Consider the following 18,952-nt stretch of genomic DNA (forward strand, 5'->3'; position numbering starts at 1 on the left):
TATTTTTACAACAGTTAAGCAAAGGGGAAGAAATAACCAATTGGCACGATAGGCAGGATAATAATAATATTTACATTACATTATTTACTATGTGGTAAGTACTTTATAGTAGTCATTTAACTCTGATAACTCCATGAGGAAGTTATTAATATTCTTACTGTTTTCATTGTTGTTAGTAATCACCAAAGGAAGAAAACCAGGATGTAAATTCACCCAAGGAGGTTGATTGTGGATCTCTTGCTCCCCTTACTGAGCTGTGTTGTTTCCCAATGATTTCACTGTGACTTCAGTAATGACAGAGCATTTTTGAATACCTACTGTGTGCTAAGCAACTGATATGTATAATTTAATCTTCACAATAGCACTACAAGGTGGTGTTATTTTTTTAAGAGTGTTGATGAGATTTCATAACTTGCCCAAAGTCCCAGAGCCAGTAAGTGGGGAGCCAGGAATGGAATGGAAGCAGGCTGTCTGATGCCTGAGACCATGGCACAACAGAGAAGGGGCATTAGGCATTTGATTCTACATCCAGTGGGTCAGAAGGCAGAAATGAAATAAATATATGTATGAGATTTAATTTAAACATATTTAGGTGATCAGAGGGATTAGGATGGGCAGTTTCAAGGGCCAGTGGAAGATAGTTTATGGGACACGAATAAAAGCATCCCGTAGCAGAATAGGATTTAGTGGTCTGTGTGGATCCACAGTGGCCACTTCTACATGCTTCTCCATGGACAGTGTTTCCAAGGCTAGATTGCCTTGTTCTCACTGACTGTTTCCATCTGTGCAGAAGTCCATACCTATGCAATGCATTTGTATAATAACCCATTGGGAGGTATGGCACTGGCGTGCCCCAGGGAGAGAGCAGCTCTCTGATTCTGCTCTAAGTTGGAATTTGTGCCCTCGGGGAACAGAAATCAGCAGGTACCACGTTGGAAAAATGAAAGGAAGAGCACTGAGGTTCTAGGAGGTGTGTCAATTCCTCCAGGTCAGTTTCTCCTATTTCCACTTCAGTTTTTCCAGCAGTCCTGCTTCTTTACTGGCATGTCAGAAGTTGAAACCGGAGCCGTCTATAAGACCTCTTGGTCTTCTAAAAATAATAAAGGTCTTAGAGGTCTTATGCAAAATATAATTTGCAACTGATCACATTTCTTTGTTCATTATTATTATTGCCATTAGTTTTTTATTGATGTATATTTGACATACAATGTTATGTTCATGTGTATGGTGACAGGTGGTGACTACAGTCATGGTGAGAATTGAGTAACGTATAGAATTATTGAATCAACATGTTGTCATTATTTTGTAAATTATTTTATAAACCAGTTTTATCATCTAGGCTATATTTCTGTTCCTGGTGAGTTTTCCTTGTTTCAGATTGCATCATTTATTTATTTTTTTAATGTTCATTTTTTATATTAAAATTTTTTTGAATGTTTATTTATTTTGAGGGAGAGAGAGACAGAGTGCAAGCAGGGGAAGGGCAAAGACAGAGGGAGACACAGAATTTGAAGCCGACTCCAGTCTCTGAGCTGTCAGCACAAAGCCCAACATGGGGCTCTAACTCACAAACTGTGAGATCATGACCTGAGCTGAAGTCGGATACTTAACCAACTGATGCCCCTAATGTTCATTTATTTTTGAGACAGAGAGAGAGAGAGCAAGCATGAGCACATGGGGGAGGGGCAGAGAGAGAGAGAGAGAGGGAGACACAGAATCCAAAGCTGGCTCCAGGCTCTGAGCTGTCAGCACAGAGCCCAGTGTGGGGCTTGAACCCATGAACTGTGAGTCATGACATGAGTCGAAGTTGAACACTTCACTGACTGAGCCACCCAGGCGCCCCAGATTGCATCATTTAATTCAGTGACTTTTTGGTGATATTTCATAGAAAAAAATAAAAGATGCGGTATAGATAGATGTGTCAGGATTATTTATATGGTGGTTATAGTAAAGGTAATAACTAAGATATGTTAACAAGTGTTTACTGCAGGTGAGGAAAGATGCAGAAGGTTTTATTCCCATTATCTGATTTAATACCAAAGCTCTTTCAGGAGGGTTTTATTCTTGTTGTTCCCATTTTACAGATGGGGCCTTTTGTTCATACTTGTTGAGATTAACAATTCTAGTGGTGTTAAAACAAGCTTCTGTGTAAGAAGAAAACACGCTTTAACCCTGCAGAGCTCATATTTTCTTTTTGGGTATTTCTCCTTCCAATCTTTGTCCAAATGTACTCAGTCATCAGTATATGTGCAATTCTCTATTTTGCTCTTTTCATTCACTATAGTCGTAAGATGGTTTTCTTGGTCATCTTCATTTTCACATAATAACTGCATACAAGTAATTGCCCTAATTGATTTAATAATCTCCCTCTTTGGGAATGTTAGATTGTTTTCATTTTCTTTTATAGATGAAAAACTCTGTGTAAGTAGTATATTTTATCCTCTTGGATTTCCAAAGAAAAGGTCTTATTTTCAGTCAAAGAGCAAAAAAGCTTTTGACTCATTTTAACTTTGAGTTGGGATTATTTTCACGGGAGCAGATAGTGAGCACTATTGAAACACTTATTTTGGAATCTTAAGAAAAATTGTATCTTGAACTCTGTAGGTATGGACTGTTTTTTTTGGTATTTTAAAGATACGATTTTGAATGTATATATGACGATTGATATATAGTAACATAAGGCCTAAAGAATGATTTTTTTGCATCACTTGTTAAAATGTGTAAATTGAGCTTTGAGGAGGATGGTGTGTGCCACAAAAGTATTCATTCTTTATCGACATGTATTTCTTGAGAAACTACCACGTGTCAGGCCCCATGGTGGTCACTGAGTCTGTGATGGGGAAGGTGAAAGCCCAGCTCCTTTCCTAATGGAGCATTACGAAAGTCATGTCTAAGATTGTGTTGTTGTTGTTGTTGTTCTCGAGATTGTGCTGCAACACACCCTCATCCTCTAATATTTCCGACTCCTTTGTTCTTTTGCTTCCATGGACTCTGCCATATTTCTTAACTGCAGCCCCAGACATGAAGGACAAAAAATATTTTCCTTTCAGAAAGATATTTACATAGATATAATTTCTGAGAATTCCTGAAGCCCAATTTTCCTCTCTCATCTCTGTCCTGGTAGGATTTATCTTCCTAGAATGAACCGATGTTTCTCATAGTTTAGGGGATCCCTACATCACCTTAGCCCTGTGGCACATATCTTAGATTGCACCCAGATACATTTATATTTTCAGCACTCTGTGCTAAATAAACCAAGTGCAGGCACTTTGGACTTTCTGTTACTGGAACATCCGCATGTGAAAGTAAAATGTAAATTTAGGATACATCCATACATTATTTTTAATACCGCACACTAAACTGCAGTTTTCACAGGTGGAGAACCATTTTGGTCCCTTTAGGGGACCAAATGTATAAAATTCCTATTTAAAATGCAACTCAAAATTGCATTTTAATTTTTCACCAAATTCTTCCATCCCAGAAAGACCTACTAGTCTGTTGACGAATATAATTTTATTGTTGTATTGTATAGTACTCTTTTTTTTATTGTTTCTTTTTGAGAAGTGGGGAGGGTCAGAGAGAGAGTCTAAGATTGTCTGAAGCAGGGCGCAAACTCACGAACCCGTGAGACCATGACCTGAGCTGAAGTCGGACACCTAAGTGACCGAGCAGCCCAGGTGCCCCGTAACTGTTCTTTAAAGTCTGCAGTGCAAACTGTTTTTACTTCACTGATGTTTAAACATTTCAATGGGGAAAAATAATCATTTAATAAATATTACATTGATTTACTGGCTCACCATGCAGATCACACTTTTTACTGGTCAACTGGATGTTGCACTTTAAAGAATATTGTAACGTCATTTTGTAGGAATGTTATTATGTGTGCTACCAATATACATTTACATTTCAGTAAATTCCTTAATGCATGTGTGTGTATATCTACCTATCAACTGATGGATCCATAGATACACACTTCTATATGATTTCAGTAGACCGATATTTTTGAAGGAAAATTTTTGAATAGAATGTTAAAATGTCTGTCTCTCAGTCTCAAGTTGCATAAGTTATTCTTAACTGTGATGCCCAAATTAGTTTCTCACCTTTTTGTGTATAAATTTGATTTCAACTTTTCTGTGAGGAAAAGTTCCAGGAGTGGGAATTTATAGAGTACTCTTCTTGACGAAAAGGGGATAGATGGAGACAATTTCATAATGTCAGAATACTGTTTCCAATGGGTTGACTTAAGGCCACTTCGCTGTGAAGCTGGCTCCGCGGGGTAACAGTCTGTCCGTAGACATTACCAAGGTAGCACAGAGGTGGAAAAGGAAATACAAAGGCATCTGAAAAAGGAACTCTGATAGATTTTTTTAATTCTCCTTAAATTTCTAATATCCCATATCCTTAACATTGGGATTAAAGTACTCTCTGTTGCAACTTTGCACATACCCTACTGTTTGAACTCAAAACCCTAAGAACTACATGTCTGAGATCTGAATGTATTCTGGATCCCAAATCAATCTTGTCACTCCTCAGAAAGCAATGCAAGATAATAAGTAGTATTCACCTGATTGCTTTCCTGCTCCGAGACAGCTGGTGACGCGTGTCTTCCTGATAACCAAGAGTTTCAGATCTAAGGCAGGGATAAAGGGAAGCCGGGAGCTCGCAGAATCTAAATTTGACAGTCGATGGCTGAGGAGAGGGTCAGAAAGGATAGAATCTGTGACACGTATGAGAAGGGAACAAAATTTATCTGCTCTGGTTGCAATGATTAGATGTCTCTTTGTCTGGCTTTCTTACAGCGGTTGACTGATTGTACCCGCCAGCTGGCTAATATCATAATTAACAAAGTTGCTACCACATCTGCAAAGTTTAATCGAAAAATTTGCCAGTGATATGATGGCATTGTCACAAAGATCACAAGGGACACGGAGTTGACTTTTGCTCAAGGTGGAATGGCAAAGCTGTATGGGCAAGATGAGAAATCGTGCACTTGTTCAGCCAAAGGTATGTTTTGTTTTTGGTTTCGTTTTCCATAATTCTACACCTGGGCTTTCTTACTGAGATTTGCATTTGATGGCTTGTGGGCTCTTCTTTGTTTTGTGACCAAAATGATTCATAAAAAAATCCATATGCATCTTGAGCATTGACGGCATGTTCTCTGAAAGCTTTGGGGTTATTTTTTTCCCAGATCTGGAAATTCAGAAATATAATGAAATGGCTTTTGATACAGAGAATGGAGTATAAAGCAATGTTTTGCCTGTTGTTGTGTCTAATCTTTATCAGTTTTCAGAATAACCATTTGTTAACAAATATCAATTGAACATTTATATCGTGTAGTATTGGATTTATTTTGCTCGACAATAAAAGCCATTGCTCTGCTTTATTCTATTGTGTCAACCTAGTTATAGGAGTGAAAAAAAGCAAGCATAGTTATAGAATATGAAGAGGTTCTATTTCAGTTGCAAGAAATGCTCAAAGCAAGGGGAAGGAAGGCTGAGCTCTTGACTTTTGTCAAAGTAATTGGGGCTTTTTACATTTAGAAAGACCAGTATTTCTTAAAATGATGTGCTATTCCTCAATGCCAGTCTGGCCATTGACTGTTATACCTGTATTTTCTTTTCACTGTCATTTGCTTTGCCTGATTGAATATTCAGGCTCTGGGGAGTTTCCCAAATTATAGCCAGCACGTATTCCTAATTAATGAACTTGAATATTGATGGGGAGGAGCACATGTGCCTCTGTGTACATGCCTGTGTGCTTCCTCTGAGTACAAAGAGAGAGGAAGGTATCTCAAAAAATACGCAGAAGGTGATGTTTGGGTTATTTATGCTGTCACACCACCACTATATACCAAGGTGATCAATTTCCAGTATAATTGGGACTTACACTGAGGTCTTTTACTTTCCCTCTGTGTTCATCCAGACCACTATATCATGGCAAAAATAAAGCAAGAATTTGTGTGTGTGTATGTGTGTGTGTGTGTGTGTGTTTTACCAACGCCATTCGTTGTGTGTGTTGATAGAAGTTTTTAAACATAATGAAATAACATTTTCGAAACAAATTAGTGCACAGCATGCATATTTTTAATAAACCCAGTTAAACTTTCTCATGGCTTTATTCCTAGTCATGGGAGACTAGCTACTCTGAACGTATTTATTTTAAAATGTGGCAATCAAGTTTCATATTCTTAAATTTAAAAAATAAGCCATTTACGGGACTGTGAATTCTAAAGCCGTTCAGTGTTCAAATAATAGAAAAACCTGTTTGTTGAAATTTTGGTTAAAATTTGACTTAACACATTTCCAATCTTCACTAAAATTTAATGATGACAAGAAAAGCTGAAAGTGGAGGTTTAAGATACTGTTTTATTGTATTTTGGACGTCATTTTCAAAAGAGAATGTTATTCTCATGAGAGAGACTCTTCTTTTTTTCTTCGGCTTTTCATCTCTCCCCTCCTGGAATCTGGTATGCACTAGGCACTCAATATATATTTATCGAGTGAGTGAATTAATGAATTTAAGTCCTTCTGTTGCTATTCAAATATGGTTAACATTGGCTTCTTCCAAATCAATAACTTTTGAATGCAGTAAACAGTATGGATAGGAGCAAGTAGATGAATGGCATAATCACAGACAACAGGGAGGATTAAGTTCCTAAAATAATGTAATGTTGTTTTAACCTAAACCCCCATAATATTTTGTGTAATTGAGATTTACTATTGTAAGAACTCAGTTGGAGTAGCGAAGGTCTATGAGGATTAGAAGAGGCCAGGAAAGTAGTTCACAGCTGATGCACCCGTTCTTTTAAACAGGATTATCTCCTGAGATGTTTAGAAATGAACTCTTGACAGAGTTTCAAAGGAATTAATATTTTTGGTAAAATGTGCTAATGTAAAGAGTTAGAAGATTAGCGATGCATAATGAAAGCAGTGCGTTCTTTCTCATGGAAATAGGAATATAATAAATGTCCTGCAGGTGATTGGGGCCGTGGCAATTTTATTGAAGATTAAAGTTTGATTGACCTTTGTTAGGGTGATTAACCCTTCTGAAATTAAAAGCCAGAGCTGAATTATTCTGGCCAATTTAAATGCAAACATTGAGCAGGTCGTATGTCATTCAAATAATAATAATAATAATAATAATAAACCGTCCTATTCTAATGTTCATTTGTGCACGTCTGGATGGGATGCCGGTTTGGAAGGCTCTCTGGTGAGAGCATCCCAGTGGCAGAGAGTATGGAATAATGTATAGATAATTGGGAGCACGTGGGCAGAGTCCCAGGCATCGCTCCCCCATCCAAACACGAAAACCACCACTCAGAAAAAGCAGGGAGCCTGAAGGCAATCACCACACACTGAAAATGCGTGCTCTCAATAGAAAACCAATCTATGAATATCCTGCAAAGGTTAGGAGTAAATAACAGTGACATCTTTATTCTAATCTGCTGGCAATCACCTAAACTGCGTATTATATCCGTGTTGAATCTGTATGATGTCTCCTGAAAATGGGGGCTTTGTCGGTACAGTGGCTTATGAAGCTGTTTGTAAAAGTTGATTGTTCCCAGTGTCTAGAATTTTATTGCCTGTGATCTCTGAGTCTATAAATACTTTCAGCATCTTTATTGTTAAAAAATGTTATAGGAGGGGCAAACTCTAGTTATTTACAAAGTCCCGTAAATGGTTTGGTTTTATTTTTCTTTGTTAAGTTTTTCAGACACGTTTGTGAAAAGTTGCATATGCATAATCACTTCAAAAAAAAACTGTTTCCATTTTTCATATCATGTTAAATTTTTTTATTACTCAGTCGGTGAATATTTTAAGTTTTAAGTCCCGCCACACAGTGAACACATCTTCCTTTTATGTGTCTGTGGACTATTAAAATGATAATACAGGTTCTCTTCATTCTATATGTAATTTACTACTCTCTTTTCATCAAAGCATTCACTCTGAATGTGTCAAGGTAGAAAAGTCCCAAGTATTATAGTGTAAAAATTAAGAAGCCTGAGGTGCTATGGTTTATTTTTGCACAAGCTTTTCATGTACTCTTTTAACATTTTTTCCTGAAAGATAGGCTTCTATTCCAGACCTATGAAGAAAGTCAAAGATGAAAAACCTGTGATAGAGTGACAGATAATTCAGCTAGCAAAGTGACTCTGGCATCCTCCAAAGAGCTGGCTAATACCTTGCAGCATAGATTAATAATATGTTTAGCTAAGATCTGTTTGTTATAAAGATAATTTCCTAATTCTTAATCTTGGGGCTAGTATTCAACCATAAATTGTAAACAAATATGTTGTTCTGTACCTTGCCTGATAAAGTGTAGATTATCAGCTTTGGCTTTGGTACATTCAATTGTCAAACTTTAAAAAAAAAAAAAAATCTAATTGTTCCATGATAATACTGGCTTTCTTATTAGAGATAATTTTCACTAAAAAAAATAAACTGCTAAATGAAATCTCTAAAATAAGCACTATTAATTCTTCAGCTATAATTCAATAATCTCCTCTAATTTGATTCTTCTTGTTTTACCTCTTACCAGAACTGAATGAAAATAATTGGGGGCATTAAAATGTGTTGTAAGAACGACGTTCTCCAAACATAAAAACCGAATATGCCAAACTACTGATAACATCCCTGCATTGCCATCCATTACCAGCAATCTTTCCCATAAAAGAAAATCATGGCTCGAGAAGGCGAGATACATATTGTCGTAGTGCAAGGAAAAGACGTGCTGAAAGAGCAGAGGCAAATAAGATTATATTTTGTTAAATCCCAAATCCAGTCATTTGTTTTGCTTCAGTGTATTTAGAAGGCATTTTTATTTCTTTGTTGCCTTTGTTTCTAGCAGTCTGTTCCCCTCCAATCCACCTAATCCCAGACCTGACATTTTCTCTTGTGGCTGTAAAATAACATTCTTTACCATTAACAAGCAAAATTAATCCGCTTGATATTTTCTTGGGGGGGGGGAGTCCTTCTGTTTAAAAAGGGACCGTTCAGAGAGTGACCAGTGGTGTCATTTTACTCATTGTATGTTGTACTGTTGACGAGTCAACAATTTCATTCAATTCCACAAAAATTTACAGTAGACCTACTGGGAGCATTTTTAATGGTGCCGGGCTAAAGAGACGTGACAAGTGGCAAATGCGAGGATTTTCAAGGGTTTTAAAATCACTAACAGTCCACCACGAAGGAGTCACGTATGAAGTTTTCAAGATGTTACTCTCCCTAACAGAGAGTACTTCTAGCATAAAATAATTCGGCTAATGTTGGTCAGGTGATTTTTTTCTGGTGATTTGTGTGACAAAATAATAGAGATGCTCTAGAAACAGTAAGCGCTCCGATGCTGACTTTCCGGCTAATTGTGAAAGTTTTGTAACATTCGTGTTCAGGCGAATTGGAAGACTACCAAATGTAGTGTGGTGGCACATGGCCTGGTGATGCACTCCATGCTATTTGTATTGACACCACCTCTCCATATGACTCTGGAACATGGAGAGCTGCTTGATAAAATAACTCTGACTAGAATGCCTCTAGCATTAGTATTTCTGGGGCCATCACGGACTACTCTGTATTGGGTTTCAGCAAGCATTATTCGAGCACCCCCTACGTGCCAGGCATTCCCTCCAACCCAGTGAGGTGGGTCCGTGAGCCATGTTTTATGGACCAGTAACCAAGGCTGGGGGTGGAGAAGGATTTGCCTAGGTTGAAAGCTGGCGCCATACTTCAAGGCCTTCTTCGCCAGAGCTGGTGTTGCCGTATCCATTGCATTCCACTTTGCTACAAACTTGGGGACTATGATCGTGGGAGTTTTAGATGAATTTAAACTCTTTCCTCAGACAAAAGGATTTGCTAAGTTGCAGGGACTACGGGGAAAGAATTTATTCTCCCCTGCTTCACTCCTAAGGAAGTAAGAGAAGAGGTGCTTTAGAATGACATAGATTATTCACGGGCACATTCATGCAATAAACTTCATTTAGTTCATTTTGTGGAGACTAAAAATTATCCTCCCCAAATATTAATCATTTAGTTCATTTAAAGTCAGCCGTTAGGCTTTAAAAAAAATTGTCTTTAAAATGTTTGTATTTACATATCTTTCACTTGAAGTTTGTAAATAATTCTGTTAACAGAGTCGAAGTCAGAGGTACCCCTTCTCACCTCATACACTTTCATTGGTGGAAGACAACCAATGATAAATGTGCCTCCATGTTTTATAATCCCTGCTCTTGAAACCAGATATGAGCACAGAGTCTGTCAGATTTCTATTCCATAGGGAATTGTCCAGTCGTTTATGCCAAATGAGCTTAAGGAAGTATGTGGAAAAAATCTTTGTGATAAATATATACATATATGTATGTATGTAAATATATATGTATGTATGTAAATATATATACATACTTCTATAAATATAAATATAAATATATATATGTATATTATATATATATATAAAATACAAGTTGTGTGAGGTTACTGAAATATGAGAGAAAGACATCACACTACTTGCAAAACCCATCTTAGTTCTCGTTTCCTGATTTATTATGAGAACAAAAAATTATCATGGGTTAAACAAAAAGTAAACCTTTGCAAAATTAGCATAGGAGGTTCTAAAAGTTTGGAATGGAGAGATACTATTTTCAGCTGGAGATTTGGTCCCCTTTTTAAAAGATGATTCTTTTGGTCTGTGAACTCTCAGAGTTTGGCTCAGAGGAGTGTGGTAGGTCTAAAGCCATCTCTGTATCCGCCCACAGGGCCTCGAAGCCTGCCTGAAGCACAGTAGGTACTGAGGAAATGTTTGTTAAACTAGATTGCGACTATTACCATTAAAATAAAGCTAGGGACACTGAACTCAGTACTTTATTATAAGGTCCTGGTATCTGCATCAAGAAATAAATCTAAGGTTCAAAGTTAGAAAAGAGAAAGGCGAAATTGAGATAGGTAGATAGAAAGGTAGGTAGGTAGATAGATAGATAGATAGTAGACAGACAGATAGATGATAGATAGATTCCATATCTACTATAGAATCCTTTTGAAAATGACCCAATTTTCCCTTTACTTTTAGCTCTAACTCTAAGCCTGCCAATTCCCTCCCACCCTGAATTGGTTACCAACAGCTGAACTAGTTTTTCTGAACAGACTAGAAAATCTAATCAAAGTTATCAGATTGGTTTATGTTTACAGGAAGACAGAAAAATGATTCGCAATATTCATTTGGGGAATGAATGAAAGGCAGCTAGAGGGGATTGTGTAGACTCCGTGGCATAAGAGCATTCACAAGAAAATGAGAAATTGCTATTGTGATTCTCACTACAGCCCAAGTCCTTCGCAGCAGAGAACATGAAAGTGTGTAAGAAAACAAGACCTACTGAGAGCATCCTCCCTAAGAGATGCTAAGCAAGACGGAAGAGCAAGTTTGACCAACATCTCTTCTAAGTACATAAATACTTGACAATTCATTAACCATTTGAGTCCTGCTTGATGATGATTAAACCCTTAGGTGGATGTGAATCAGCTTCACTATGTGGAAACATGGAGAGAAACAGTTATGAAAAATATCCAATTTCTGAAAATACAGGCCAATTAAAGTTTGAGATTTAATTTAGGAATTTTTACTCTGTCTGCATGATGTATATATTAGTGATGATTTCTCTCCCCTCATTCTTCATCTTTATAAGCAAAAGGAGATTTTTTACTTATTGACGTATTACTGAAGAATCTAGCTTTTCTCCAAAATTACACATTTTTTTGCATAAATGTGCCTAATTACCTGAATTCAGTTTTGATTAGCAGTGTTAATTGATGCAGCTGTGGATGGTATCTGTTTACCTAAATTACCATGTGCAAACAGCAATATGTCTGGAAGTGAATATGCTAAACTGAAAATACTAATTAGCTAAGACAGATTGTTATTCAAGTCACATCGTGGAGCTTTCTAATGAAAGCCTGGATGTGTCAGGGTTGTATGATATTCAGACAGAAATGTCTATATTACATATGATTTCTAAATTTAATTCATAAGAACAGATGGGATGTCAGCCAGGGTTCTTCCGCCTTATTCCAGTATTAATGTGAATATTTGACTCAACTGGAGATATATTCATATGTTTTTTTGTTAAGAAACTCATCATGTGTTTAGGTAGTGTGCCAGCCCTGCTCATCCAGACTCATCTATTTCTTGACCAATGTATTTCCAGATTACATCCACCTACTGTCCCAAAGATGAAGATAAATAAGCCACCTTGCAAATTTAATCACATCAACTGATTAATTTAATGAAATCCAATAGTAGGAATGTTAGTTAAACAGACAGCTTACAGTGAGTAGCATTTTAGGGGGTGTTTTCTTTTTGCATCCCAAATAACCACTGCTAATAATAACTTGATCATACGATTCTTAAGAAGCAATGAGCAGGTTGCAGTGCTAAAAGGTAAGTTCTCATTGCCTTCCTGTTGTCTCATCTTCAATCATTTAAAAATGCATAGCAAAGCGGCACTTCTTTTCAGGTGCCCAGTTTTAAAGTATTATAGCTTTTACTGTGTCTTTGATTCCCATTACCTGTGTCCTAAAGCATGACCTGCTTTGCTTAAGGTTTCTCTCCAAAGAAAGCATTAATCTTTCACTGTCTGCTGTGGCACTCAGCGCTCCTTAATGGCAACGTAACTTAGAGGTACCCAAAGATTAGAGTACAAATCCTACACATCATATTGTGAAGAATAATGGACCCATCCTCCCTTTCCCAAGAGGCTGAATAACTGTGCTTAATACATAATAAGTCTCCTCTTCCCAAAGGCTGTGAAAGTAAGGCCTCTTGACTCAGACTTAAGAGTTTAAGATCCCTTATTAGATATTTTAAGATGCCATGAGCAAAATGGGGATAATTTTCATGATGCAAATTTGAACATAATTATAGTTTGGCATATTTAATTTAGGTGTAAGTGAGAGTTATAATTACCAAAAATTGAATTATTTCAATTATGCTAATTTCTACTCCCAAAGTTTTGTGTCACTTGGGTTCTCTAAGATAGGTTTAGATCCAGCAAAATTACAATGGAATCTATACTAAAAATAAGGAATTTGTGGAAATGACTCTGCTCTCATTACTTTTTGGCCCCAGAAATGTTAAAGTACTATTAAAAGGCCCAGGAAACCAGGAAGTGCTTGAAATAGCTTAAATCACGGTGGAAAAGGGGACTAGTCCTGCTTGGGCCGGTAGTCTTCCATTTTCTGTATCAATACCAATGGTAGCATGATTGCTATTTGCTGTGTAATCAATGAAGCTAATCCCAGTATTTTTAAAATAAAATGTGTATAATCATTATGGTAATTTAACAGTGTGCTTTGAGAAATCACCTTCAGCATTGTCTTGCCTTTGTCATTCTAGCGTTCGTCTTTTCAAAAATGCTTAGTGCAAAATTCCTTTATTTTTTTAAATGTCTCTATTTTTTGAGAACTTGGGAGTATTGTATTTCCCAGTAGTTAAAGGTAGTAGTTAAAGGTATCCCCATGTTTTGTGCGTAGTCTCGGGAGTTCACTGTTAAAGAACCAAAATGTGTGTGTATGCACGTGTGTGTACATTCATTCATAAAATCGCCTAAATGGAGAGATGAATGTAGACATTATAGTCCACCCACCCGTTTGATTGTCAGGTGCGTTTACTTTTGTGCTGCTGTGTTCACTAAAGCAACTGCTAAATAAATATAAGTCTTCTTTCAGAGCATAGATAAAAGAAGAAAAATCCTCCCTCCCAAGTTCAGCCATCTCTTCTATTCCAAGTGATGTTTGGGGCACTCTTTGCTCGCCATGAGATTTCCTAGAGATTTCCTAGATATCCACAACCCAAAAGTTGTGGGTTTTTTGTCTCTATGTGTAGATGTGAACTTGTCTTGTGTCAGAATCTTTTCTATCATCTTTGTTGGCAAATGTTAGCCTTTCTACACAGTAACCTTAAAATAGGAAAACAGGTCAGTGATGTGAAAGGTAAACTAGAGTTACGGAGTTTTATCAGACATTCCAATGAATTGTCTTTAGGCAAATCACTTAACCTTGGTGTGCAAATTAGTTAATTTTAAGAATAAATACAGCTATCTTTCTGACTTATTAAGGATTTATCACTTGTGCCCAAGGTTCAATAGATCTGTAAATGAAGTGTATGAATCTTTTCTTTGAACTCTAATTGGCATGTGGGGGAAGCAGGTCAGACTGAGTTAAAGGCTGAGAGACTTAATCCTTTGAAGAAATTTTGATTTAGTTTTATTACTTCTAAGTATTGCTAATGTATTCAAAGACTAATTTGACTCTTTGACGGCTTCATGTATGCTGGTTTCTTTTCAAAAGGGTAGACTGTAGACTCCCTGAGGGATATCTTTGGCTTCTTTGTTAAGCCTTCCCCTGTACCTTCACATATTTCTATCACATGAAAAATGGTATGCACACAGTAGGAGCACTCAGGGTACACCTTGAGTGAACTGTGGGTGCCGATGAGTAAAAGTCATGGCCATTAACCCCTTTTATAACTCTCCATAAGTTATAAGATTGTGAGATTGTAAGATACTATATATTACCTGACCCAGAGGTAATAAACCCTCTGAAGATACATGAAAAACTTTTAAAGATATATTTGGAAAAAGTTGCATATTTTTTATCAGTTTATATTTGGTCAAAGGAGCCCTAACATGTTACAAGGACAGAATTCATTTGAATTTGCTCTTTGAGAGGTATAACATATGCTACACTTGAATTAATGCAAATTTCAGATGAATAGGATTTGACTTGGTAAGCAATGCTTTGTAAATAGGGAGACCTGAATGTAGATTTGGCCTCTGTCACTTTAGCAGTGTGACTTTGGGGCACTTCTTAATTCTTTTGGGCCTTAGTTTACCCATATGCAACAGAGAGATAATAATACCTACTTAAAGTGGTATTACGATGAATAAACCACATGATGTATATAAACACCTTAACTCAATGCCAATCATCAAGTTGACTCTATAAATAATAGATACAATTATTTTATAAAATACAGTAGCTCTGCATCAAAAACCAACAGAGATAGAGAAATTTTCTTAATGTGGCATTCATTAACTCTTAAAGTCTTAGGCAGTATAGTGGTTCAAATTTCCCACCAGTATATATAAAAGCGCATTTTGTCCCAGGTGTATACGTATGCGTATGTGTTCATACACATGCACATATCATTTACATAGAAAGAATGAAATTAAACATCTGGCTTTTCAAGGTATGTTGTACATGAATATACCTTCCTTCTTTTCTAATAATTTCTTACAGCTCTGTAGCATTTCATGCTCAAAAATTATTCTGTACACATTATCATATATAATCTTCACAGTACTGAGATAGGACAAGTGACATTTCATTCTTCTTTATGAATGAGATATGCGGAGATGTGAAGGGACCTACCCAGTGTCTCTTACTACAGTGAGGGTCAGGGAAGAAATGAAGATAGGAGAAAACGTTCAGAGACTTTTTGTGGACTGTTTGGAAAAAAGAAGCTAGTAATGCTGTTTTCTCCATGCAATATTAACAGAGCAACGTCCTATGAAATATTACTACATTTAAGTATAGGGCCCAGGGATGAGTATATTGTGAAATCCAGGACATTATCCAGGTTTTGACAGGTGGTGTGGAATTTGTTTCTCCTCGATAAAGATGTATTAAGAAATTCTGACTCATTGCATTGTTCACGACAGTTAAAGATTATTATTTCCACTGTTACTGCTAGGGTTTATATGGAAATGAGGCGAGCCATATTTTGAAAAGCTGGGACCAGGAATTTGGGTCTCCCTTAGGCCTGGCCAAAAGCCCAGAGGTCGAAACATGGGTGTGTGTCTAAGGATTTCTTAAGAAATTAGCACCGGGAGCCAGATGTTAGAAAAACCTATTCTTCCTTCATATAAGGAGCCGGTAATAGGAAACAGAAGATGACCCAAGGAAAATCATTTCAGTCATTTATTATGTGTTATGTTGGGTTACATTATTTCACTGATTCCACAAATATCTTATAAACACTTTGTATTTGTGAGGTATTGCAAAAGGTACCGTAGGAATATAGAGAGTATAAGACACAACTTCACCTTGAATAACTACCGCATTATTATATACCTACTATTACAACAGGATATAGTTTAAGTGGCAGATTCTGCCTCCTCTAATTTTAAGGATATTAAGTGTTACATTTATTCATTCAACAAATATTAGTTCCTCCTTGCATTGGTAGTGGAATGCAAATATGGTCTGTGAAATTAGATGACCTGGGTGTAGATCATTGGTTCTCCACTAATTAGAGGTGGGGCAAATTATTTGAATCTCCAGCTTGCTTGTCTATACAATTGAGTTGATCATAATAAGATCAATATGGGGTTAACAATCATTATAAGGCGCTTCCCACCGTGAGGGGCACACACAGGTGCTATCATTTCATGAAAGTGAGTGCTTCTCCGCTCAAGGGATGTAAAAGTAGTTGGAGTGGAAATCCACACACCTAGGGCAACTGGAGATTTCTACATGGCATTTAAGTAAGTACAGTCTAACATGGTCAGACTCCATAGGTGCTGACAGAATTTAGAAATAGGAAAGGTCTTTTAGAGAAAAGGAAAACAATAGCAAAACTGTTTTCTGAACCGTGTGGTGTCTAGATTCCAGCCATGCCGTTGTTCAGTACATACAGCCTGATGAGCATCTCCCTGGAGACCACTGTTAATTTGAGAACCTACAACATCTGTGTGGTTTAAATAGGACCAGAGCCCAAACCTACAACCACATAGAACACGATTTCCTATTCAGTGTGGTTGAATAGGACAGCGTCCATCCCTGGGCTTTGATCGATGAACTACATGGACCTAATTGATGCTGGGTTGTTGCCTTTTCAGACTGAAGGCATGGTAGAGTTTCGGTGTATGTGGACTCTTTCTGGGTTCTTATGTCCAGAAATTCCAAATTAGATTTTTGTCATTAGCTCGTCAAGCTTGTCTTAAGCCCACTTAATGAGGTCTGCCGGTGGAATGTCTTTTATGTTCTGTGGCCTTTATGCTTAGTCTCAGCTACTCTCAACTGTGGCTGAGAAGTTAATGAAGTCACCACAGTGCTCGCTTGTCTGCTGCTTTTGAAAACACACCTCGTATGTGTTTGGGTATTTAAATTCTGTTTTCTAGCTTTTAGGGTTTATATCCTCGTGGTGCATTCAAGTGCTATGGAAATAAGACCAGATGGATGTGACAACCAGCCATTCGGGAAATTACATACACATTACATTTTAGAAAACCAGCGTACATATGTCTATCTGGATGCGTTCATATGCTGGATTATTTTTGTTGCAGCCAAATGGTTGAGATTTCAGTGAGGCAGTTACCTAGAATGTCAGCTTGAGAATTCCTTTCAGAGGAAAAGCAGGGTCCGCAGTGAGCTGTTTTGTCAAACACAGTGAACGTGGGGACAGAGTTAAATGTCCTGTTGCATTTCTCTACCTCACTTTAGTTTTCTCCAGAGTACTCATCAGTCCAGACATTATATTCTTAATTTCTTTACTGCCTACCCTCCCCCCGATTCAAGGAGAGGAAATTCTTCTGCTTTGTCTAATACAAGCACTAGCTTGCCACATAGTAAGCACTCTACATATGATAATGAATAAATTGGCTATTGCTGAGATAATGAAATGGTATTTAATCTCCCCTTGTGCTAAAAGCCAGCAGAACGTGGAGGTTTTCTTTTGTCTCTGAAATGACGAACATGTAATCGTGAGCAATGGTGATGATGGGCATGATCGTGCCTGTCACTTGCTGCGTGCTAGGTACTGGTCCAAGTGCTCACAGACCTTTTGTGTGGAGGCTGTTTGTCTCCCTAGCTTGTGGATGGGGAATCTGAAGCACAAATACTCTGACATGCCAGAGCCAAGATTCAAACCCTTGGGCCTGCTCTTCTACACCCCGTGTGTTGTCAAAGGCTACTTTTAGGGTTTGAAAATAAGTTATCTCAGGAATTTATGCATCCTTTCATTTAGCAAAAATCATCCCGCAACTATGATCTATTAGTTCCGTGCTGTTCTTAAATACGCTATTTCGTGCAAGTATTCCCCTTGTACTCTAAGAAGTAGAAATGTGTAAAGGCAGTCACTTCTCTTATTTTATATTACTCTCTCCATTGATTTGCCCACCTACTTGGCTCTTGTGTGGAAGGGGAAAAAAAATGATGATAAATGCTGTAAACAAATACTCTGGGTTTCTATGCCAGTTAGGATATTGTGTTAACAATCCCAAAGCATATTGTCAAGCTAAACGGAAAAATTGGTACTGGGGATTCTACCTTGGCTTACTCATGGTTACTCAAGTTTCATTCTTACTGACACAAATGGGGATCGAATATTCAAATTTAGATCTGAATTCCAAATATATTAAAGAACTTTCAGCAACAAATGTGTCTGCCCAATTGGGGGTGGTTAAATTAAGATTAAAGATTGGTTTCTGTACCTCAGCACAGACCTCCCATGGTGGTGTATGCTTTGTCCCCGGTGAGTGCCAGAAGAAACGGAGAAGACAAATAGAATTGTAAATCCCCTACAAATTGGTGAAATCACCTCCAGACACATAGGTCATCAGGAAGTGGACAGTGTATAGCATTCAATGACTAATAAATCTTCAGAAGAATGGCAGTTTTTAGGGATAATTTGTGTAGTGGGGGAAATAGTGTTCCATAGGAAGAGGGACCATATCCTCATAAGAATTGGGAATTTTGTTCATGACCTATGCATTTCCCTGAAACCTTTCCTATTGTCCATCCACACGGCCACATTATTTTACCAGTTCATTTTTCCGATACTTCTTTCAGTCAGTCCAGATACCCAAGTCAGTCTTCCTACATTCCTTCTCTTAAATTTATCAGTTCCATGAAATCCCACTCAAAAATGAAATAGCCTTATTTGGGGCTTACATAACTCTATTGATTCCTTT

At 37.4% G+C, this 18,952-nt stretch overlaps 1 protein-coding gene across 1 annotated transcript in view; it reads left to right on the forward strand.

Moving 5' to 3' along the window:
• Positions 1–18,952, forward strand: part of LOC132693916 (uncharacterized) — a 70,596-nt gene that overhangs the window by 34,009 nt on the left and 17,635 nt on the right. The window contains exon 6 of the mRNA XM_078449574.2: positions 4,800–5,004. The gene's annotated coding sequence lies outside the window, so the exon portion shown is untranslated. The remainder of the gene's footprint in view (positions 1–4,799; positions 5,005–18,952) is intronic.

Source organism: Panthera onca, chromosome B4, assembly GCF_046562875.1.
Source record: "Panthera onca isolate mPanOnc1 chromosome B4, mPanOnc1 haplotype 2, whole genome shotgun sequence".
NCBI classification, from domain to species: domain Eukaryota; kingdom Metazoa; phylum Chordata; class Mammalia; order Carnivora; family Felidae; genus Panthera; species Panthera onca.